Consider the following 24,069-nt stretch of genomic DNA (forward strand, 5'->3'; position numbering starts at 1 on the left):
TTAAACTGAATTCATCATCACGGATATACTTTTTGCATTCCGTCTGTCTGAAATAATCTGACTACATTAAATGTCATCTAAAAAAAGTGTGTGTTGTTTTGTCTGACAAAAGTTATTATTTGTATGTTCATCTATTTATAATTTTTCAAGTGTTGACTTGTCCCTAAGATGAATATGTCTCTCAAACTGTACAATATAGCCTATAAAACACACTAATTGGGTGTGTTTGTGTGCAGAGTTCTCAACCTCTTGTTTCATTATTATTTGTTCTTCCATGTCACTTTATAATTAAAAAAGATGATGTCATCGTTGCCATTATGATGATATCCTCCTCAGATCAGGACCCTCCTGTAACCCTTCAAACAACAATCCCTCCAGCTGTTCGGGCCTGGAGTGTTAACAGGCCTAAACAGCTGCGTGACTCATAGCTCTGATCGTAGCTGATAGGCTGATGTGTGTTGATAAATAAATAGATACATCGTCCAAATGCAAGATGCAGTTTTAGATCAAACTGTCTGTCAGTCTTATCTCTAAAATAGCCACGTATTCTGAAAAACGAAAAATAATTGGCACTCAAAAAGAGAGTAAATGAGATAAGGGAAAATAAGAGAAATAAAAATAATAAAGCACACCAATCGCAACTTAATAAAATAAAGTTGCACTCCAGCACTTTTTAGCAATCCAAAGGATGACTCATGTATACACGCATATCACATGACCATTATATCCACATCTCATTCTCTTAATATATTTTCATTGACACTGAATGGTACTGTACTAGAATATCATTATTTTTTTTTAAAGAATGCTGTTATTATGCCGATTATTATTCAGATGCCAATTTGAACAGCGCAAGGTCTTACATTACATATTGCAATCATGTTTCCACCGTATTTGTATCTGCGTAAAGTAAATGTCTTACACCACAGCAAAACCTTCACAGCACAATATAATACAAGAATCCATCAATAGCAATCAATGGTCAATTATAGCCTGACGCCAACCGTAAAACTTGAGAGCTACACTGAGGACTCCACCTCACGGAACTATAATACGCCTGACAGATTCTGCAGATTGAATGGTCAATTGTGCTTCTGATGACTTACACATGCACATAATGACAACATGTTTCAGAGAGAACAACAATTTAACTGAGCAGCACTGTCATACATTTTGATCAGCAAGCTATATTAAGTTGGTAATTGTGCGAATTGTAGACAACGCTTCTCACTCATTTGCATTTGCTCAAACAAAATCAAATCAGCTTGGGGGGGGGGGGAAACTATAATTTACAAAAAAAAACTAAAATAGTGTTCTGCTGTTCTGTTTGAAATGTCTGGTCTTGCCTTGATCTCAGCCTAATGTAGAAGCCACAGTCTTCTGGATGTTTAGGGCTGTTGGGGATGGTTTATATCCATGGAAGGTCATTGAATGCAAAGTTTATTGTTTGTGTTGAGCACATTTGGAAATTAAGAAGGAAAGAAACGGTGCCGTTTGTCATTGTGCATGACTTAATCAAGTGTATTTCTGGCCCAAGCTGGTGTCTAATATAACTTGTAGTAGCCTCTTGTGGCTCCCTTTTCAACCAAAGGCCTTCAGTGTGTTCGGTTGGAATTCTCCCCTTTATTCGATTGGCTTCGAAAACGTTTAAACTAAAAAACTTTTATTTCATTATCTTGACAGGTTATTGATGTGAATCGTGTTAAATATGTGAGCAAAGTCGTTGGATACTCTAAGAATAACTTTCTAATAGCATTTGTCTTTGTCTGCTTTTGCAGACAAAGAGTGGGTGGTTTCCAGCCACTTCACTTCCTCGCAAATGCTGAACAAGGACACCGTGTTGTGAGCCTTTATCGCTCACTTTGCATGAATGGGTGGGGGGGTTGGTGGTAAATAGGTGTGTGAGAAGGTGAAATCCTCCCCCTTCTCACTGTCCCGCATTAGAGGAATTATTATTATTATTATTATTATATTGTGTGTATATATTAGATTGGGCTGGTATAGAATTGGTCTTCCGTCCCGGTAGGGGGCAGTATGCTAAGGGAGCTTAGGATCCAAGTATCAGGGAATAGCCCAGGGGGGTGTTGATAGAAACAGCTGTTTTGTAAATATCTTTAGGTTCTGCACAGGGTGTGGGTATATATGTATTTGGTGATTGTTTGTTTAGTATCATGTTTATTTAGTATTCACACAATGTACTTTCTGTTCAGTTATGTTGGATTGTTAGCTTTAGGTAAATGTTTCCCCAGTTAATGGTCTGGCCCATATGGCCGTGATTGGTCCAATTACCATTTCCCTATTTAAGGGCCTTTTCATTTGGTGTTTGGGGCTGAAAGTGGTGCTGGCTTGACGTGAGGCCAGTACGAAAGGTTATGATATCCTATGTTATGTATCTTAGTTTTGTTTGCTGACCGATGCAGTCATCTCCTTTTCGTTTGGAACGTTGCTATATTTTTGTGTGAATGTTTTGGAGACATTAAAACTTCACTTTTTTCTTAGTCCTCTGTCCGTTGCCCTCATTTTTGCCCACACTCGCAATATCCAGTTGGCCGTATCCCAGATACGTGGGGCGACCACGCCGGTCCCTCACATTTGGTGGCAGTGGTGGGATATTTTTTTTCAACGCCATCTGAGAAACTGGAGAGACGAGGGGGAAGACGAGGACTCGGTGGACAGCGAGGACGAGGCCGAGTCTGGCGACGAATGGAGCAGAGGCTGTCCAGAGGGGTTCTACTGGAGATGGAGGAGGAAGACGGCCATGGTGAGGACCAGGCATCCGGCGGAGACCCGCCTGAGGAGTCGGACCTTACCGCAGTGCGTAGGCTCTTGGAGCGGGAGGCGTCCAAGCAGGAGCAGCGCTGGAGGAGTGTCCAGATGCAGCTGAACCAGCTCAGGGAGGACGTCGAGGCTGACCGGAGGCCTTCATCTGCACCGGATCCGGCACCAGCTCCGGCATTGGCACATGCACCAGCACCTGCACCAGCACCTGCACCAGCACCTGCACCAGCACCTGCACCAGCAGCGCCCGTGACCTGGCCCAGGGCGGCCGTTCCCAGGCTGGAAGAGGATGACGACATTGAGCAGTACCTCATAACATTCGAGAGGTTAGCAATGGCTTATCGTTGGCCAAGAGAGGATTGGGCAGTCTTTCTAGTGCCCTACCTCACCGGAAAAGCACGCAGCGCCTATGTGGCAATGAATATGGATCATGCCACGGACTATAACCGAGTGAAGGAGGCCATCCTTCACAAGTATTCAATCAATGAGGAGGTTTACCGGAGGAGGTTCCGCGAACCGGACGTCAGACCTGGGGAGTCCCCCCGAGAGCTGTACACCCGCCTTAGGGATCTCTTTGAAAAGTGGATCAGGCCGGCGGATAAATCAGTCGAAGAAGTGGCAGAGGTGCTCATCCTGGAGCAGTTTCTCCGGACCCTGGCTCCAGACATCCGAATCTGGGTGAAAGAGCACCAACCCCAGAGTGGCCAGGGCGCAGCAGAGCTGGTGGAGAACTTCATGGCGGCGCGGCGAGGCCAGAAGAGTTACCGACAGGAGTCCTACTCTATTCCAGCAGCCCAAAGTAGGTCTGGGGGTTTTGGTCATGCGAGTGGTCCAAAGACTAATGAGCCCAATAGAGTGCCTGCCCAGAAGTCGTATAGGTATGACAAGCCTAGAGTAGTGCAAGGGCAGAAGCCCGGAGGACCGGTGGTCTGCTTCTATTGCCGTGAGGAGGGTCATATTAAGCCGGATTGTCCCAAATTGAAGCCTAGACTCTCTGGCCATAGCTGTATCCCGAGATCAGGGGAGGGTGATACAGGTTTTGGGGGAAGACTGCAGACTACCACTGTCCTAGTTAATGGGAAGGAAGCCACTGCCCTGTTAGACACCGGAAGTACCCAGACACTAGTGCAGCCCCACCTAGTGAAGGCAAGGGATTTTGTGCAGGGTAGGAACCTCAGGATTCTATGTGTTAATGGGGATGAACATGAGTACCCCACAGCTGAAGTCTATCTGGAGGTCAGAGGGCAGGCGTACCAGATGATTGTTGGTGTGGTAGAGAGGCTGAGCCATGCAGTCGTCATAGGCCAGGATATACTGGTTCTGCCAGAGCTGGTGCAGGCCAGCAAGCCAGTTAATGTGGTGGTCACCCGGTCCGAAAGCCGAGCAGGGGCTCCTGGAGAAGAGACAGAGGAGCCTGCTGAGCTAGCTACCCTAAGGGACATGCCTTTTGCAGAAGGAGAAATCGCTCCTCCTGCCAGAGTGAGGGGTAAAAAGACCCGCATGCAGGTCAGGCGGGATAGGCTAGTGGGCACGGTGGAGAGAAATGCTGAGTTACCACTTGCAGAACCAGATGCAGATTGGGGTGATATCTCAGTAAATTTTGAGCAGTTACAGAGAGAGGATGCGAGTTTGCTAAAAGCTTATGACAAGGTCAAGGAAGTGGGTGAGACCTCCACAGATGTACCTCCAGCTTTGTCGGGAGAGAGCTACCGGGTAAGAGAAGGGCTGTTGTACCATCAGCCAGGAGAGGGCAGGGCAGAGCAGCTGGTTGTGCCTAAACAGCTCAGAGAACAGGTGTTAGCTATGGGTCATAAAATACCTTGGTCAGGTCACTTGAGTAATGCCAAGAGCTATGAAAGGATTGCAGCCAGGTTTTATTGGCCAGGGCTCTATATCGATGTGCAGCAGTATTGCAAAACCTGTCCCGAGTGCCAGGTAACTAGCAATAGGAGAACTAGCCCTTACCCACTACAGTCACTCCCTATAATAGAGGTTCCCTTTGCCCGCATAGCAATGGACCTTGTTGGACCCCTGGAAAGGACCAAAACAGGCTACAGGTATATATTAGTTATCTGCGACTATGCTACCCGCTACCCCGAGGCCTTCCCGCTGCGCAGGATTTCAGCCCGTCCAATAGCACAGGCCCTGTTGCAACTTTTTTCGAGGGTAGGAATTCCCCAGGAGGTCCTCACTGACCAGGGCACTGCATTCCTTTCAAAGACCTTAAAGCAGGTGTACAGATTGTTAGGCATTAAGGGCATTCGGACCACTCCTTACCACCCTCAGACAGATGGCCTTGTGGAGCGCTATAATCAAACGTTAAAGGGCATGTTGAGGAAGTTTGTGGCAGTCAATGGGAAGGACTGGGACCACTGGCTGCCCTACTTGCTCTTTGCCTACCGGGAGGTTCCCCAGGCCTCCACTGGCTTCTCACCGTTTGAACTGCTCTATGGCCGACAGGTGAGGGGCCCGTTGGATGTGCTGAGAGAGGCATGGGCGGGACCTGAGACGCCCATGACCCAGAGCCTGGTAGCTCATGTCCTCGAAATGAGGAACAAGATGGAGGAGATGACTGAGCTAGTGCGGTCCAACATGGAGCAAGCCCAGTCACAACAAAAGACCTGGTACGACAAGTCTGCCAGGAAGAGGGTCCTCCAACCGGGCCAGAAAGTTCTGCTTCTCCTGCCCACCTCAGAGAACAAGCTGCTTGCTAAGTGGCAAGGGCCTTACGAGGTGGTGCGGAAAATGGGTCCGGTGACCTACGAGATTGACCTCCCTGGCAGACGGAAACCCAGGCGGACCTTTCATGTCAACCTTCTGAAGGAGTGGCATGAGAGGCCACCGGAACTGCAGCTCAGGGTGCAGGCTGTGGCGGAGGAAGAGGAGGAGTGTCCAGAGCAGTTTTTCCCCATCAGCCAGCAGTCCTCCCCCCTGGACCTGTCTCACCTGACCTCCCGCCAGCAGAAGGAGCTAGCGGGGATTCTGCCTCCTGGCCTTTTCCAAGAAAGGCCGGGGTTCACAACCATTGTGGAACACTCCATTCCTCTCAAAGACACTACCCCTGTGCGCAAACGGATGTACCGGGTTCCTGAGCGTCTCCTGCCGTGCCTCAAAGCCGAGGTGGAGGAGATGTTGGCTTTGGGGGTGATTGAGAGGTCCTCCAGTGAGTGGAGTAACCCGGTGGTGCTAGTGCCCAAGAAGGATGGCACTATGCGCTTTTGTATTGACTTCCGTCAGGTGAATGCCCAATCACACTTTGACGCTTACCCAATGCCCCGGCTCGAGGACTTGATTGAGCGCCTGGGAAAAGCGTCCTACATCACTACCCTGGATTTATGCAAGGGCTACTGGCAGGTGCCCTTGGCCAAGGAGGCCAGGCATTGCTCAGCCTTTCGGACCCCACAGGGGCTTTTCCAGTTTCTGGTAATGCCCTTTGGCCTGCAGGGGGCACCAGCCAGTTTCCAGCGACTGATGGATATCGTCTTGGCGGGCACAGACGGCTTTGCGGCAGCCTACCTGGACGACATTGTGGTGTACAGCGTCACCTGGGAAGACCATCTGCGGCACCTTGATGACGTGCTGCAGCGCATCCAGCAGGCGGGGCTGACCATCCACCCCCTCAAGTGTGCGATAGCCAAGGAGGAGGTGAAGTACCTTGGCCATATTCTAGGCCGGGGTGTGATTCGGCCACAAAAGGACAAGGTCCAGGCGGTACAGGAATGCCAGCGCCCCAAGACTCAGAAGGACGTGAGGTCGTTCCTGGGTCTGGTGGGCTGGTATCGCCGTTTTGTGCCAGACTTCGCCCGACGAGCAGCTCCCTTGACTGACCTGACCAGGAAGTCAGGCTTCGCCAAGATACAGTGGGGGGAGGAGCAGGAGCGGGCGTTCCTGGACTTAAAGGGGGCGCTCTGCAAGGATCCTGTGCTCCAGAGCCCGGACTTCGAACAGCACTTCACTGTCCAGACCGACGCATCTGGTGTTGGTCTTGGGGCAGTACTGCTTCAAGGGGAGGGGGACAACATGAAGCCTGTAGCTTATGTAAGCCGCAAGTTGTTCCCCAGGGAGACCAGGTATGCGGCAGTCGAGCTAGAGTGCCTAGCTGTCAAGTGGGCACTAGACACTTTGAAATACTACCTGCTGGGTAGAGACTTTACACTGGAGACTGATCACCGCGCCTTGCGGTGGTTGGGGAGCATGAAGGACTCCAATGCTCGCATCACCCGCTGGTTCTTGGCACTGCAGCCATTTCGTTTCACGGTGCAGTACCGAGCGGGAAGGCAGAATACAGTAGCAGACTTTTTGTCTCGCCATCCGGTTGGCGAAACTCCGGAGGTGGTGGGAAATGTGAGAAGGTGAAATCCTCCCCCTTCTCACTGTCCCGCATTAGAGGAATTATTATTATTATTATTATTATTATATTGTGTGTATATATTAGATTGGGCTGGTATAGAATTGGTCTTCCGTCCCGGTAGGGGGCAGTATGCTAAGGGAGCTTAGGATCCAAGTATCAGGGAATAGCCCAGGGGGGTGTTGATAGAAACAGCTGTTTTGTAAATATCTTTAGGTTCTGCACAGGGTGTGGGTATATATGTATTTGGTGATTGTTTGTTTAGTATCATGTTTATTTAGTATTCACACAATGTACTTTCTGTTCAGTTATGTTGGATTGTTAGCTTTAGGTAAATGTTTCCCCAGTTAATGGTCTGGCCCATATGGCCGTGATTGGTCCAATTACCATTTCCCTATTTAAGGGCCTTTTCATTTGGTGTTTGGGGCTGAAAGTGGTGCTGGCTTGACGTGAGGCCAGTACGAAAGGTTATGATATCCTATGTTATGTATCTTAGTTTTGTTTGCTGACCGATGCAGTCATCTCCTTTTCGTTTGGAACGTTGCTATATTTTTGTGTGAATGTTTTGGAGACATTAAAACTTCACTTTTTTCTTAGTCCTCTGTCCGTTGCCCTCATTTTTGCCCACACTCGCAATATCCAGTTGGCCGTATACCAGATACGTGGGGCGACCACGCCGGTCCCTCACAAGGTGGTTGGGGTGGTGGGGGTGGGGTGCTGCAGGGGAAGGGATGGTTGAGATGCACAAGTGTGGAGCTCTCAGTGTCCGTAAGCGGCCATTCGTTTAAAAAGAAGCTCAGGGCCATCAGTGCCCACACACAGACTCACGCATGCACACGCACAACCACAGCCACAAACAGCGGCCAACAAGAACTGTGTTTCTTGTGCTGATGTAGCTGACTGCGGAGGCACTACCCTGTGTCTACCTCTGCGACGTCGCCCACCAGGGTAACCGGGGGCCGTTATATCGATGCTGAGCTGCAGGCCGGCCCCTTGGCTTTGGGAGGATAGATGCACGCGGGTTGGGCTGAGGGAAGGGCGGTCTGAACAGCGGGGGTTCTCGGGGTTAGGGTTCTGTTCTGTACATTGTGTTCACCTCTGGAACGGTTGGAACATCCTGTCTGATAAACATTACATGGCTCGAGCCGACAAAAAAAAAGTTGTACGTTTTAAACCAGATTTCCATAGGTCACACATTTTACAGAACATGCTTTGGGTAAGATGTGAAGACTTACACATTTTTAGTGGTAAGCCACAAACACGCACAAGCACACGCGCATTCACAATTGCACATATCTGGAACAAAGTGTGTGTGAGTTTGTGTGTGTGTGCGTGTGTGTATGTGTGTGTGTGTGTATACGGCTCCCTTAAACAGTGTGTTTCACAGATGTTCTCTTCCTCCTACTGAGCTTATCACGCAGTCAACCACACACACACACACACACACACACACACACACACACACTCAGTTAAGTAAACAAATGGCGGGTTTGCATATGTCACTAAAGGAAAACTCTAGATGGACAACATACAAGTAAGGAATGATTTTTCTTGAATTCCGTACATTCAGAAACATGAACTCAAAATGAGGCATAGGATATCGGTAAATGATCTGCAGATTGTAACATTTAATAATAGCTATGATACAGTTATAGGGAAGTTTTATACTTTTACTCCCAACTTGACTTCAAACCTTAAGCGACCGAAGGGGAAACACGGTCAGGTTGAGAACAAAATGGTCCAGACAGCACAGAAGTAGGTCAGGAAGTTTCTGAGCAAAGACAAGTGCTTCCCCCTAATGTCCATTATATGAACTGCGGGAAATCTTGTCATATTGTCCTCATATACATTTCATCCAATAATAGACCATTTTTCCCAGCGGACAAACGCAAGTGTTTCTCATAACACTAAACATGGGTCTTATCCTTTAAATAACCTTTGAAGAAAGTTTACTACCGCGTCCTGGTACAAAAAAAATTGGAGATGTATTGATTTCGTGAGGTAACCTTATTTTTAAAGACATATTTCAAGATTGTTTGATAACCAATATATCTAATCTGCATGTTTGATGGAAAAGTTATAATAACGGTCAACATTGCCAATCATTTCTGTTGACAATCCTTTAAGCAAAGCCTCATCCATTGGATTTGGATGTTATCTGCTATTTAAGGCTGTTGGGTACGACGATGTCAGATATGGGCACGAATAAACTAACCTAAACTGAGAAATAAAAATGGAGCAACAGTTCATGCTGTTCTCCTCAGCATGAGACCAACGCAACGCATGCATTTTTGATCCCTTCCGCAGATTGCCATGCGGTGTGTACCGCGGTGCGGCGCGTTCTGCCGTGCGGCGAGTTCCGCGTTGCAGCGTGCTGAATAAGCACCTGCCGGCCGGGCTGTTGAGCAGCAAGCTGTGTCCTCCGACGCAGGAGAGGTCAAGAGGAGCGGCCTTATCTCTTAGCCCGGGTGATTGAAAACAGCCACTAATCTCAAATCACATCTTTCATCAGCAGAGAGCAAAGAAAATAAGCAGAAAGAAAAGAGATGGGTCAGGGTGTGCTCCAGAAGGAAAATAAAACCGTTTAAAGATAAAATGATGAGGCAGACTTTTGAATGTCAACACAGTATTTAGCAAAGCGTGCCTTACATTACTGCAACATGTTTGACCTGACCCTATGACAAGCCTGTCAGTGGTGGTGGAAAAAACGGTGTAGGTCAGGCCTGATCACACAAGAGAAATATCCAGGTTCTGCAATTATTTAGATTCATAGATCCATAACCGACAAACAATAAACACATCCATTCAGAGAATCTCTGTGTAACATAAACCATAGTAGTAGAGCCATACACACACACACACGCACGCACGCACGCACGCACGCACACACACACACACACACACACACACACACACACACACACACACACACACACACACACACACACACACACACACACGCGCGCGCGCGCAAACTCAGACGCACACACACACACACTTTGTTCCAGATATGTGCAATTGTGAATGTGTGTGTGGTTGTAGTAGTTGTATCCTGAGTATATCCTTCCTCTCCTGGCCTTGCAGACACCAGGTGGTGGTATGCGCAAGGGGGTGGGGATGATAGGTAGATCCTCCGGCGTGTCCCTGTAGTGATCATTATCGTGGTCCGTACCGGTAATATGAAACAAAGTCCTACCCCCCCTAACCCTAACCCCCCCTAACCCCCGTGCCCGGCGGTCTGGGAGGTGGATGTGGGATTAGGCACACACACACACACACACACACACACACACACACACACACACACACACACACACACACACACACACACACACACAACCTTGCATCCTCATCCTAGCCCCCTGCCCTCCCAACCCACAGCGCATAGCCCCCTTGACGGGGGTGGTCTGAGGGGGAGAGGGGGGGTCTGGGGGGGAGAGGGCTGGTCTGAGAGGGAGAGGAAGGGTCTGGGGAGAGAGGGTTGGTCTGAGGGGGAGAGGGGGGAAGAGGGGTGGTCCAGGGTGGAGAGGGGTCTGGCGAAGGGTTAACAAGGCGAGTAATTAAAGCGCCACAGTCCTCTCCTCTTTGGCAACACTTCCTCTCCTCCGTCGTTTCTCTCTCTCTCTCTCTCTCTCTCTCTCTCTCTCTCTCTCTCTCTCTCTCTCTCTCGCTCTCGCTCTCTCTCTCTTTCTCTCTCTCTGGCTCAAACAGACCTTTTCTTCCGTCTCTATCCCCATGTCTCTCACAAACACACAAACACACACACGAGAACGCACACTTACAAACACACACACACATACACCTCGACCCAGCCTGGTTACACTGACTTCTTCCTCTATTACCTTCCCCACGCATTGATATGCACATACACTCGGCTCGAACTGACTTCCTCAATTTCTATTTCCATGTCTCACACACACACACACACACACACACACACACACACACACACACACACACACACACACACACACACACACACACACACACACACACACACACACACACACAGGCACGCAAGCAAACACACGCACGCACGCACCAACGTACACACATGCACACGTATATGCACATGCATTGGCATTTGCACACACGCGGACACACACACACACACACACACACACACACACACACACACACACACACACACACACACGCTCTCGCTCTCTCACAATGGCTGGGCTGTGCGTTGGCAGAGCGCTACATTCTAATCTTCCGTGTCGTTCCGCTCCCAATTTAGGAGGCTCATTATTTGACGTGATTATCTCAACAGAGCTCAGACCTAAAATAGAGGTTGCGGAAGGACTACTGGGCATTGCATGATCGTGACTTTCTACCATGAACATCGCCTACGAAATGTTGTAGGCCCTACACAAACAATGTCGGACACGTCATTGGTTTGAGCGTGGCAACAGTAGAGTCCATGGCCTTTTTGTGTAACTTACTTCTGATCCCCATTTTATTTATATTTCGGGGGAGTCAGACGCTCTCATTCAATCTAAATAGATTTGTTCAATACACAATAGGCCAGGGTATGAACAATGACACACGAGAGAGAGAGAGAGAGAGAGAGAGAGAGAGAGAGAGAGAGAGAGAGAGAGAGAGAGAGAGAGAGAGATTTTGGGATATAATTTAAATGATACATTTAAACAACATGGATTAGAAAGAGCTCAGGGGGATTACACAACTGTCTGGCCGTATGCTGTTGTTCGAGGGTTACTTGCTGAAAATATTGTGGCGACTCCTACGGGGTTGCGCAGTTGATCCTGGGAGTCAGTGTTGTCTGTTTGAACCTGGGCTCCTGAGTCCTGTCACATATTTTCCGTGCTGCTCGCCACAATATCTTTGTTCATGCGGTCATTGTGAGTTTGAAGAGCGACCGTTCTTTTTGAAAGGTAGTTCGGACTATTAGTTAGAGAACGCCTGGTGGCATAACCAAGCGATAAAATGGGTCCACTTAAGACAAACGATAGGTGCTGCATGTAGACATATAAATAGGCCTTCACATTGACCTAATAAGTGTGTTTGCCCTATATTGCAATAATAAAGAGTCCCATTTTAATGGCCTATATTTCCTATTGCATAACGCACATGCAATAACCCAGACTACTGCAGTCATATCATGGCTGTGGTGAGATCACACGCACAACCAATATAAATATGTACAAGCTGTACCGCGCACGGCCACATGGTGGCAGTAGGGAGCAGGGTTTCTGCTCGACTGATTTGCTTTCACCAATCACCGCAGGGTCACGTCTAATCTATAAATCCACGCTGAACAGTGCTCGTTTCGACCAGTTGCCCACCTCCTCAAGCCAGGCCTTCTCCAGCCAGGCGCGCTGCGCAAGGTGAGAGTGAGCTAATTACAATATTACTCTCTACAGTGCGCCGCCGTGTAATGAAATGACCGCATCCACTTAGCTTAAAGCCAATTTGGTAAGATAGTGTAATGTCACGTAGGTTGAAACACATAAATAACCAGCTAGTCCCTGTGTTGATATCATAACATGTTTTATGACCACGATGAAGCATAGAAATCTTCCTACAAAGGAGGCCTAGATAAAAGATAAAACAACCCTCTCTGTCTGTTTGATCCATTAGACGCAGAGACAAACGCTGGTGAATGAGAAGAATAACACGGGATTGAGAGTTAGGCTTTTAATTACTCCAAGTACTTTCTTTAGTGCTGAGTGCTTTCTATAGCAGCAATTTGTTGGAGTAGATAACAGCCCTTTTCTCCCGATTTCTTTCTCTCACACAGGTACTCGGGGGCGGTTCGCTCTGATGCGGGGCAGCAATCAATTGCTCATTCTTACCCGGACGACAGCGGCCTGCAGCCCTCAGAGACGCTAATTCAACCACCAGTCAGCCTGTTTGGATCCCGGCTGGACGTTTGTAAAGATTCACAGCGACCACGTACGTCCCGCGCAAGTTGATTAATGTCCATGACATGCATAGACACAGAGCACATTCACACGCACACACACACAGTCACACGCACACACGCGCACAAGCACCCACAGGGTTAGAGTTCAGGATCGATGGGATGTTTATGGATACAGCCTGCCAAATGAAGATGACATTTGCTTGCTTTAAGTGATCTTTTAATCCATCGTCCATTGTGATAGAAGCATTTCAAACCCAGACTGTCTAAAAGCTGCATATTTTTTTCCGGGGGAAGAAATAAGTAAAGAAGGAATAAGGAATAAAATCAAGGAAATGAATGGCAGTAGAGGGGTGGATGAGAAAGGAGGGTAATTGGGGTGAAATGATAGTCAACAAAAATAGTAAACAAAATGGAATCTTTCTTAAGTCAGACATTTGCTATGTTTTCGTGTGTCAATTCCACTTCCATTCAGTTTTGCTACTATGAGCGAGATTGAAGTGTACTCCGACTCAAAGCCGCGCTGGGAGAAACCTCCATGTTGAACTTCAGAGTCCTCCCCCGTCCTCTGGTCGAAGTCTGTCTCTCTGCTTGGCCTCATCCCTCACCCTACTCCCTGTGCCCTCTCGCTGTCCGCCTCTCCTCCTCACTTTAGGAGCCAACTCCGCTGTGTTTGAGGACCGCCCCAGGCTGCCTCGCCTCGTCCAGGAACCGCCGGGCCGCGGGGCTGATGGCTCATTGTGCCGCTCCCCGGTCAGCCGCAGATTACGGGGGGAGGGGGTCTCATGCTCAATGATTTGATTGTGGTGAGTAAACGTTTTTTTTGTCGTCAGGCCCGTCCAGCTCAGTCCGCCGGACGCGCCGGCGGTGGCGACTGGTAAGCTGGTCGCCTGGCAGACACGGGCGGGCCGGGCGGCCGGTTGTCAGATGAACAGCACGACAAAAACACACAGCGCGCCGCCGGCAGGCAGAGGGGAATCGTGAGCGTGACCTTGGGAGAATACCGGTTTGATCCTCTGGCCGAGGCCCGGGCTAAGTGCGCTGCGGGCCCCCGCTGAGCACCCCATGGAGGGAGAGAGGGCTGGGAAGGAGAGGAGGCAGGGGGCTTAGAGGAGATACAGGCGCCCGCATGGTGTGGGAGGTTCTCTGAAGCCCACTAGGAGACTCGGGTTTCGCTGCTCCGTATTTTGCAGGAAAACGCAGACTTTTATCTTCCTCTCGCTCTCCCTCTCTCACCCTGGACATGGCTCTCCTCCTCCCTGGTCTCATCATCTGGTATGAGCTGTCCCGTTATAAAGGTTATTTGAGGAGGCAGACCGAGCTTCCAGATCCTTCTTTCTTCACTTCTTCCCTTCGTTTGCTCCACTAGTCTGATTAGCAGTTTGCAGGCTGGTTCCTGCTGCTCATTTACATCTTATGAGCAGGCGAGATATTTCCAAGCCTGTACAATTACAATTGAGTGCTGACAGAAAATCTATATTTGCCTGCTGGAATGATTTAGCTGCTGCTCTCTCGCTCTCTCTCTCTCTTCTCTCTCTCTGCCTCCATCTCCAATCTCTTTCCAGCACCCTGTCTGTGTTTCGCCTATTCTCTCTTTCACTTTGTTCCACACCAAACACACAGGGCTATATTTGCACGCATTTAAGTATTTCTTCTGTGGACGGATATTGGTGTTTGAAGCCTTGTTCTTTTTTATTATTTAAAAAATAAATCTCTGCCAAATTCCACATTTGTCGTGTTGTTTTGATGAGTACGTCGTTTGACATGATGTACTCAGAGGATCTGATGTATGATTCATGTGGAAGCCGGAGCCCTCTTGAATTCACGTAACTATGCATTCATGGATGCTTGGCATTAATGAGCGTGAATGTCTGACGGCAGAGAGCGAGGCAGAGCCTCGTGCAAGTGCCTCGCCTTCCGTCCCGCGTTTTTTCCGACCAGCAGGGGGCAGTGTTGACACAAACTATCGTCCTTCGTCTGCGACTTTCTTCCTCTCCGCTCCTCAAGTGCTGCTGCGGATGCGGTCTTAAAAAAAGAGTAAAATCGAGGACGAGAGTGAAAGAAGGAGCGAGAGAATAAGACATGGAGATACAGAAAGATTGAGAGCGATGTGGACTACTGCATTGCACAACACGACAGGGTGTAGGGTGCTGGCAAATGGGGGGTGGCGGGGTGTAAGGCAGGAGGACGGAGCCTTTGGATTAATGCTGGTGTCCTCTCCCCTTGTTCTACATCTCCATTGTGTATGGACAAGACCCCGCTCGGCACGTGTAATTACCACTGACGGTGTTACTCTTTCCAGAGACAAGTTCAAGCACGGCCAGGGTGATTAGTATGTGTTGTATCTTGGGGGAACTTGTAAATACAAAAAAAGCCCCAAGGGCTGTGGGTAAGTTGGCCATATATTAGTTTAGTTGCTCTTTCCCTCTGCGTCCCTGTTAATGTGAAGTTGTTGTTATTAATAGCCCTCAAGGACGAAGGGGATCGCTGGTGCACAAGGCTCATTTTGCCACTCTTGAAATTGCCATGTGGAGAGCACACGATTGTGAATAAATCCACAGATTGGTCGTCTACTTTCTGCCGTGCACTTTTGGGGCAGAACATTTTGTTGTACGAGGATAATCAAAAATCATTTGATCTCAGATTCAGTCGGGGACAAAAGGGAAAAGCATAACAGCTTTATTCCTTCAAACAGAATGGGTTTATGCAGTAACGTCTTTAGCAACAACATTCATGGTGAAGATTACATCTTCGAAGAAAATTAACATTCATCGCCGCACAGTGGAAGATTAAATCAATTTCTCTGCTTCCGTCACGTCGTGTTATCAGCCCCAAGATGGTAAACAGACTGTAAGTGCCATCTTCCTCTGTCTGCTCATATCCTAATGGAGGATACACTTATTTGATGTCAGATGGGAAACATTAAAAGATTTCCGGATGACAGCAGTGAGGCTGTGATTGTTATTCTTTTGGGGCATTTGTAGCTTTTTGAACAGGACATTTCTGTTTTTAAACAAAGGAGAATCAAACCCACATTTGGAATGCTCAATGTAGTACCACAGAAGTACCACAAACAAAACAACAGCCATGGTCAAGAATCCAACCATCTGTCAAGTTGATTGGTGCATCTTTAAATCCAGAATGTCCACATTTCTGCTGTTTTCTATCCTTTATTTTGGATTTTGTCCAAATGTCCATACAACATTACCATACAACAAGTCCAAGGGAAAAGGAAATGGAAAAGCTCTGGACAAAAACCCAAACACCCAAGAGGTTCAACCAACACCCCCCTGGCCTCGTCTGGCCTGCAGCCGGCCAACCGGTGAGTCTACTACTGCATCACCAGGGCGACCAGAGCCAGCCAATCTCATGGGGCCCCTAAGGAGATGTTGAATTTCGTCCTCCCGCCCCCGGCCCCCCTCCCCCCCTCCATGCCACAGAAAAAGCTATCGTGTTATTTCATGGCCTCAGAAAAAGCAATTAGCTGCTCGTGTTCCTGCATGTAAATTAAAAAGCCTTGTTTCCATGGACCCTGCAGGACCTCAAAGACATATTCCTCCCGCTGGCACTTGCAACGCAGGGTCTGTGAGCATTAACATTTGATAAGAAGGGTCGTTTACAACTCTCAGCTGCTTCACTGGCGTCGGCTCGTGACCTTTCAAACAACGGTACATTTTACAGACTTTTTCTTCTTTAAAGAAACGTGCCCTTCCTCGATTATGCAGTCTAGACCCGGCTCTCAAACCTTCCTCTTTTCTCTTTGCTCCTTTTGTTGGTTGTCAGTTTATTGTTTTATATATATACTATGATATTATTATTCAACATTATTACTCATGGGGAGTTTAATGCATTCCTCTCCGCTGTTATTTGAGCAGAAACACATTCTTCATCAGAGTACTATTAGGTTACCTGGGGAGGTGGCCATTGTTTTTGTTTTTTTAAATCTGCATCTTTCTTGCACGCTTTTTTTTCTTACACCGAGCCCCATACGTACTCCATCCCAGGAGTGGAATTAAGGATATTATTACCGTGATTGATATTCATAGCTGGACAGTTGTTTATCATGGCTGGGGTAAGCCCAACCTAATCCAATTTTAGGCATGTGCATTGCAAAATGCAGTGCCAAAAGACTCGTGATTGGTGGAAAGAAGAAGATTAGGCTTAGAAGCAGAAGAGTATATGGACTCCTCCAAACGGGCCGTCTGAATAATACATAAATGCTGCACAGCTGCATTGAGATTGCTGGAAAAAAAGAAAGAGGATGGATTGTTGCTGAAGGAAGAGGACGGGCAGCACGAATCGGCAATGATACGACAACCTTGAGGGGACGATCAATTGGACGAGGTCTGAATACTCATACATGTTGCTTACGGAAAGTAAAGCCGCTATTGTGAGCATTCAGCTCATTCTTTTATATCAAATGCTCGCCATGGCAACGTCACATCCATGTGACTGTGTGAGCGACTGCATCAGGGTCTCTAAATGGCTTGGATTTGCTACCGCAATCACGTTCCTATAATGTGTTAAGTTAAATAATACATGGCTTGATTTAGAGCCATGAAAAGAAGGAGGGCTCATCTTTCCCCCCTCCCGCCGCCGCTGCATGGAAGGAGCAAAACGCAGCTCTGATCTCTACGTTCTGATCTGTACTGCGGGGTTGGAGTGCACACCAAACTAATGGTGGAAACTGTTTTGTTTTCGCAGTTTCATGCCTCAGAAGCACATCAGAATGGTTGCAACTTTGAAGTATTGGTTAAGTTGTGGTAAATAGGGATTTCATACAGAATTCAGCAGTAATAAAGCATTGTTTCTCAATGAAAACTCATTCATAACTAATTAGTCAATTTTAAGACGATGAGAAAATGGTTTATGCAATCCTTTATAATGTGCAAGCAGAGGTTTTTGCAAACTATTTACATTTGTTTTATAATGCTTCAAACAGTTAATAATTAGGCAATTGATGATTAGTTCCGATAAATAATTTAAAACATTAGTTACTTTGTCAAAGTGAGGACGAGCCAGGCCTTACTTATTACTGCATATTACTTGGTCCTGCTGCAATGCTACTTGAGGCATTTCCAGCCTTTAAATATAAGTTACAAATGCTTGGTAAGGCATAGACACTCATTTTAGATGAGCTCACAAAAAGACTAAACTTATACCTTCTAAACTACCTGACGTGATGAATCCAGCCTTCCAGATATATGCATATAGCCCATACATCAATGTGCTATTTCAGCTCCTGTAGTGCACACACTAGAAGGCTTGGATAGGTGTCAGATACTCAAGGACATTGACTGGGCCGCTTCCAGATTTTTTTATGTAAGGGGACTTTTGCGCATGACCAGTATTGCATCTGAAGGGAATTTGAATTGTGTGCACCTGTTGTAAGAGCAAGAAATAACTTTAAATATTCAGACAGGGACAATCACAATGGGGTTTCTTTCATAAGCTGGGGCGTGGTTTGCCTCATGTGAAACACTTAAGTTAAGTTAAGATGACATCTTATGCTGAGATCCCTTGCAGGTATATACACACAGCTTGACTAGGCTTTGATGATGGATCACCGGTGGATCTGCCGACATGCTGAACATCAGTGAATGAGCGAGGAGTCCGTAATCACCACCACATACGAGTAGACAGAGACGACCGAGGAAGTTGGGTGGGGAAAGCATAGCGGTAGTCATTGCTTGAGTGCAAGAGTAGAGCTAAGTAAAGCCATTAAAGGTAGCTCTCTCTTTTCCAGTTTAGAGTGATGACTCCAGCACTCATCTGATTATCTGCCTATGGGCTGCTCCCCAGTAGACGCAGGGCTGCGTGTGACATTTGGGTGGATGGAGGATGTCCCGTCTATTTAATGGTACTTAGCAGTCACTACTGCTGCTGCTGCTGCTGGTTTCATTACCGTGAGTGTTGCTGTTGTTGGGTTTAGTTTGCAGTGTGTGCAAGGCCTCGATCACACTTAACTGCCACTCAATTGGACTTCTCCCATAATCTCCTGAACACAGATCTAAACACTGTGGCGGTCGCCGGGCCAGGACTCGACACTTCAATGCAAAACCACCACATCAGTGTCCAGAATTGATGTTCCTCCTTTATATTAGAAATAATTGCCGGTGACCTTATGCATATGTAATAAGTGCTCCAGAGCTGCGATGTTGGGAGAGAGCTCTGAAGGACCAGGGCTCCCCTCATGCATTATGTGCATAAGTGCAATTTCGGAGTGAGAGTTTTTTGATTTAATTTATGTCCATCCATTTTCAACATGGTAGCCCCTGCATACCACACTAGGGGAATGGGGAATGAGTCGAGACATAATCAGTAAATCAGACATGATCACTTTACCGTTGCCAGTAACCTGTCCACAGTGTGGCCAGATTTCTGTCCACACACATATGCAAACCAATCATAAAAGGGTTAGAAATTGTCCCACACTCATTGGATCACAGAGTGAGCAGAATGGGATTGGAGACAGCCCAGACCAGCCTGATAATGTGTCCCAGCATGATGAGATGAGAAAAGTCACATTGGAATGACGAGTGTAACAGAAGACTAGAAGGTCATTCAAACCAAATCTCCTGGATCCAGATGGAGATCCTGACACCCGCTGCATGGAGGAGTGTTTTCCTTCTGACACCGGGAGGAAATCCACTAAATAAAACAGGATGAATAGAACATTTGTAGAAGAGGAGCAGGCAGACAGCCTGTGTTTAATCCTTTGGTGGAAGGAAAAGGTTAACAACCAACATTTGTGCGGCTTAATTGGAAATTCTACTAAAGACTCATTAAAATAATTACATGAATTGCTTGCTTGGCATCGTGTTGATTTGTATCCCAGTTAATTGTCAAATTAGCATCAACAATCAATTTGATTATTCACTACAAGTAAAGTTTAGTCCAGAGGGGCTAGTGTCCCGTCCCAACAACAGGTTCCTCAACAGGTTTAAAGGTCCCATGACATGCTATTTTATGTATTCTTTAATATAGGTATTAGTGGGCAACTAACACAGTATTCAAAGACGTTCCCGAAATTCAGCCGTGGTGCAGAGTTACAGCCACTCCGAGCCAGTCGCACATTGAGCTTCCCCCAAATGCGCTGTTTTGGTGTCTGTAGCTATAATGCAAATGAGGAGGAGCGAGGCGGGTCAAGGAGGAGGGTGGGGGTGTGGCCCTGAGCAGCTTGCAGCCACGGTACCATGCGCTCTGTTTACAGTGGATGTATCGCAATGGCGAGGCGCACACAGCCTTTAGCCGTGTTCTGTAAATATTCTAGAACACACGGGAGTCCTGGAGCTCTATATCTAAATATTATCATATAGCCTACATAGATATATCATATAATATATATTATCACGGCCAAAAGCTGTGTGAGCCGATATTATGAATCTCAAACGACCTCGTTGGGTTCTCCGACGTTCCTGGTTCTTCAACGTCCTCATCAAAGTGAAGTAGACTGAACCGCGACAAGGAGGAGAAAGGGATCGTTGCCGGTCTTAGGAACCTCCGCCTCCGGCGGTGGTCCCTCAGCGGGGCTCAAGCGGGAGACATTCGCCGCCAACAATCCCTTTCTCCTCCATGTCGTGGTTCATGTGTTTGAGGGAGTCAAAGCCAAAGTTCCTTCCCCCCAATTCATTCTCAACCTTGGCTGAGATAACCCCCAATACGAGTCTCGTTGTAGAAATACCAGAGACGAGAGTCCGACGAGGAAGTGTACAACACTTGCGTTACAGTCCTGGAGCTCTATATCTAAATAATATCATATAATACATAGAAATCTGTATCATTTAATACACATTATCACGGCCAAAAGCTGTGTGCGCCTCCAGACGATATTATTAATCACAAACAACTTTGTCCGGTTCTGCGACGTCTCTGGTTCTTCCACTTTCACATCAACCTGAAGTCGACTGAATCGCGCGCTGCCTGCTGCCGGCTGCCCGCTGCCGGGCGATGGTGCCTCGCGGCAACCAGCGGCAAGTCGCAGTTCATGTACTTCAGCGAGTCAAAGCCAAAGTTCCTTTCCCCAATTCCTTCTCAACCATGGCTGAGATAACCCCCAATACGAGTCTCGTTCTAGAAATACCAGAGACGAGAGTCCGACGTGTTATGCGCCATATAACACCAAAAGCAGAACGGTTATCCAAATAATAAGGAAGCGTACAACACTTGCGTTACAGTCCTGGAGCTCTATATCTAAATAATATCATATAATACATAGAAATCTATATCATTTAATACATATTATCACGGCCAAAAGCTGTGTGCGCCTCCAGACGATATTATGAATCACAAAAGACTTTGTCGGGTTCTGCGACGTCTCTGGTTCTTCCACTTTCACATCAACCTGAAGTCGACTGAACCGCGCACTGCCTGCTGCCGGCTGCCCGCTGCCGGCTGCCTGCTGCCGGCTGCCCGCTGCCGGCTGCCCGCTGCCGGGCGATGGTGCCTCACGGCAACCGGCGGCATGTCGCAGTTCATGTACTTCAGCGAGTCAAAGCCAAAGTTCCTTTCCCCCAATTCCTTCTCAACCATGGCTCAGATAACCCCCACAACAGTCTCGTTGTGGAAATACAAGACACGTCAAAGAACCGGCAAGAAACACTTGCGTTACAGTGTGTGTATTCACACACACACACACACACACACACACACACACACACACACACACACACACACACACACACACACACACACACACACACACACACACACACGTGGCGCTCGCACGGTCGAGTCTCATTGGCGGGCCAACGTCTCTGGGCGGGCCAGGCAGAGTAAGGGGAGGAGCTGAGATTCTTGGTGACGTTATGAATGCAGACATTCCAAATCAGCGCGCTTGAGCCTCCTAGAACAGCTAGTGCTCGTTTTACACCAAACGCAAGTTTTAGCCACTGGGGGACCATAGGCAGGCTAGGGGAACTCATATTTATGTTAGAAAACCTCATAAATTGAGATTTTCATGTCATGGGACCTTTAATGGGAGGGGGGGGGGGGGTGGACAGACCCTCTATTTCCTGCCCTTTTGGCTTTCACACTTCCTCAGTACTGTCGTCAGCCTCCCTCCAGTGGTCATCCCCCATCCCCTCCCCTTTTGCCTCCGCCTCCGTTCACACACCCATCACTCTCCACACCATCCTCTCAGCTGTTCCAGTCCTAAGGAGCCTGACCAGAGAGCGTCTGCGGGCCCGCCAGATGATGAGGACGTCCCAGATGATGAGGACCTCTGAGAAGAACGCCATCCAGCCCACCCTGCTGGGGAATAAACTCACGGCAAGGAAGGTAGTCGCCCCGCTGGGGTGCTGGATCTCAAATGACCTGCCTGGACTTCTATTTAAACCTGCTGTGGGTCCGCCGTGGGCCTGTATACCAATGTAGTACTGCAGGAGACGGCCCTATGTCCGTTCCTCTTCCCCCTGTAAACCTTGGCCTCTGTCCACCATACACTATCCGCTTGGACACCAAGCTTGACTGGACAGTGTTCTCCATGTCAGTCTACATGTAGGGGCAGACTCTACCTCCTGAGGAAGTGAGCTGCCGACATTAGAAGACCGATGGGAGCATGGTGCGGATGCTCTGTGAGTATCTTCTAGGCTTGGGTGAATCTGGAACAGCAGCATGACTAAACAGCTTGTTAAGTCCAACACTCTCCTGACAATGATCAGGATGGCCGGCGTGTTCTGGGGTGGAACTGGACCCCCTGTAGCCGTCAGAGAAAAGAGGCTGTCCAAAACCCCTCTCTACCCTTGACAATGACTCCGGACTGCAGTCTGAACAGAGAAGTCTGTTCAGCAGTCGACGCCTGGCATTGAGGAGGTCCACCGGGTGGTACGGGAAAACCTTAATTCCTGTGGACAGAGAAGTCTTTAACTCCTCTCACCACCGCCAGTCAGCAGGTCATTCTATACTGCACTGTCGTGGAATTCAGTCAATTTGAACATTTTAGGATTTATCGTATCAAGATGATCTGTGCTACATACCTGTGACAATTTATTTAATTTCAGTTACATAGCTACTTCATTTTATATACAAACATTCAGCGATGATACATTTCATCATATTTGATCCATAATTAGAATATGTATATTTATGGAGTGTTTTGTGTTTGTATTAATTTTTTTATGTTTGTTCTATTTGCATTGAAGTTTCTGGCTTGTGATTAGAGACTGTCACAAAATAAATTCTTCCGGGATCAATAAAGTAATCTGTACCTATTTCTGTTAACAATTGTCGAAATGTCATATTGTCTCAGTGATTGACAATTGTGATTGATTTTACCTAAACTGATTACCGCAGGGTCCTGCTAATCACAACAGCTCAACTCAACAGACTTTACATCAATATCTAAAGTTTGGATTACTATCCGAAATGGAGATTAATATCTAAAGATGGCAGACAGGCTCAAATCTGGGTGGGCTGAAAGCTGAATGCAAATGCTGCAATAGATAGAAAATTCTCTGTCCATCACATGGAAATAAAAACATTGTTTTTCCCTTCAGCTTTTCCTCTGTGAAAAATAATATATTTCATATTGCAGACGCAGTCAGGAATTCAGTCCAGCCACAGCCCTCGCCTGCACACAGCAGCGGGGAACCATGAACTACACCACGTTATTAAACACGGAAATAGGATCCAGGGATTACGGTGGTATAGACACACAGACACACCGAGAGGGGCGAGAATAAGATGGGGAATCCATTCCAGAAGCATACACACCTCATCCCCCCCGCTCACAGACTCATATGTGGAGATCATCCTCTCACAATGACAACCTGAGAATCTGGGACTGGATTTGCATTCCTCTCTTATGTTCGGATCAGGCTACATAATATTTACACTTTCACCGTTATCCCCAAGAGTCCCCATGTTGGACTAGGCATCACAGTGCCCTCAATGCTGGCCGTGGATCGGCTGTGAGTTGGCAACACGCGATGACCCCACCAAACATTGCTGTATGTGTGATGTTGTTGGTCCGAAAGGAAAGAAACTATGTGGACTTGTCCAGGGGGTTTAGAAGAGGACACGATAGGCTGTCTGTCCTCAAGGACAACTTGAGGGAAGG

General features: G+C 47.6%; 1 long non-coding RNA gene across 1 annotated transcript; it reads left to right on the forward strand.

Annotated features, from left to right (window-relative positions):
- Positions 1-12,069: 12,069 nt before the first annotated feature.
- LOC132465603 (uncharacterized) lies at positions 12,070-23,234 on the forward strand. The gene is made up of 4 exons (XR_009527624.1): positions 12,070-12,775; positions 12,888-13,042; positions 13,666-13,816; positions 22,153-23,234. It is a non-coding gene; the product is annotated as an uncharacterized LOC132465603 (long non-coding RNA).
- Positions 23,235-24,069: the final 835 nt, after the last annotated feature.

The sequence above is a fragment of the Gadus macrocephalus genome, chromosome 10, assembly GCF_031168955.1.
Source record: "Gadus macrocephalus chromosome 10, ASM3116895v1".
Taxonomy (NCBI): Eukaryota; Metazoa; Chordata; class Actinopteri; order Gadiformes; family Gadidae; genus Gadus; species Gadus macrocephalus.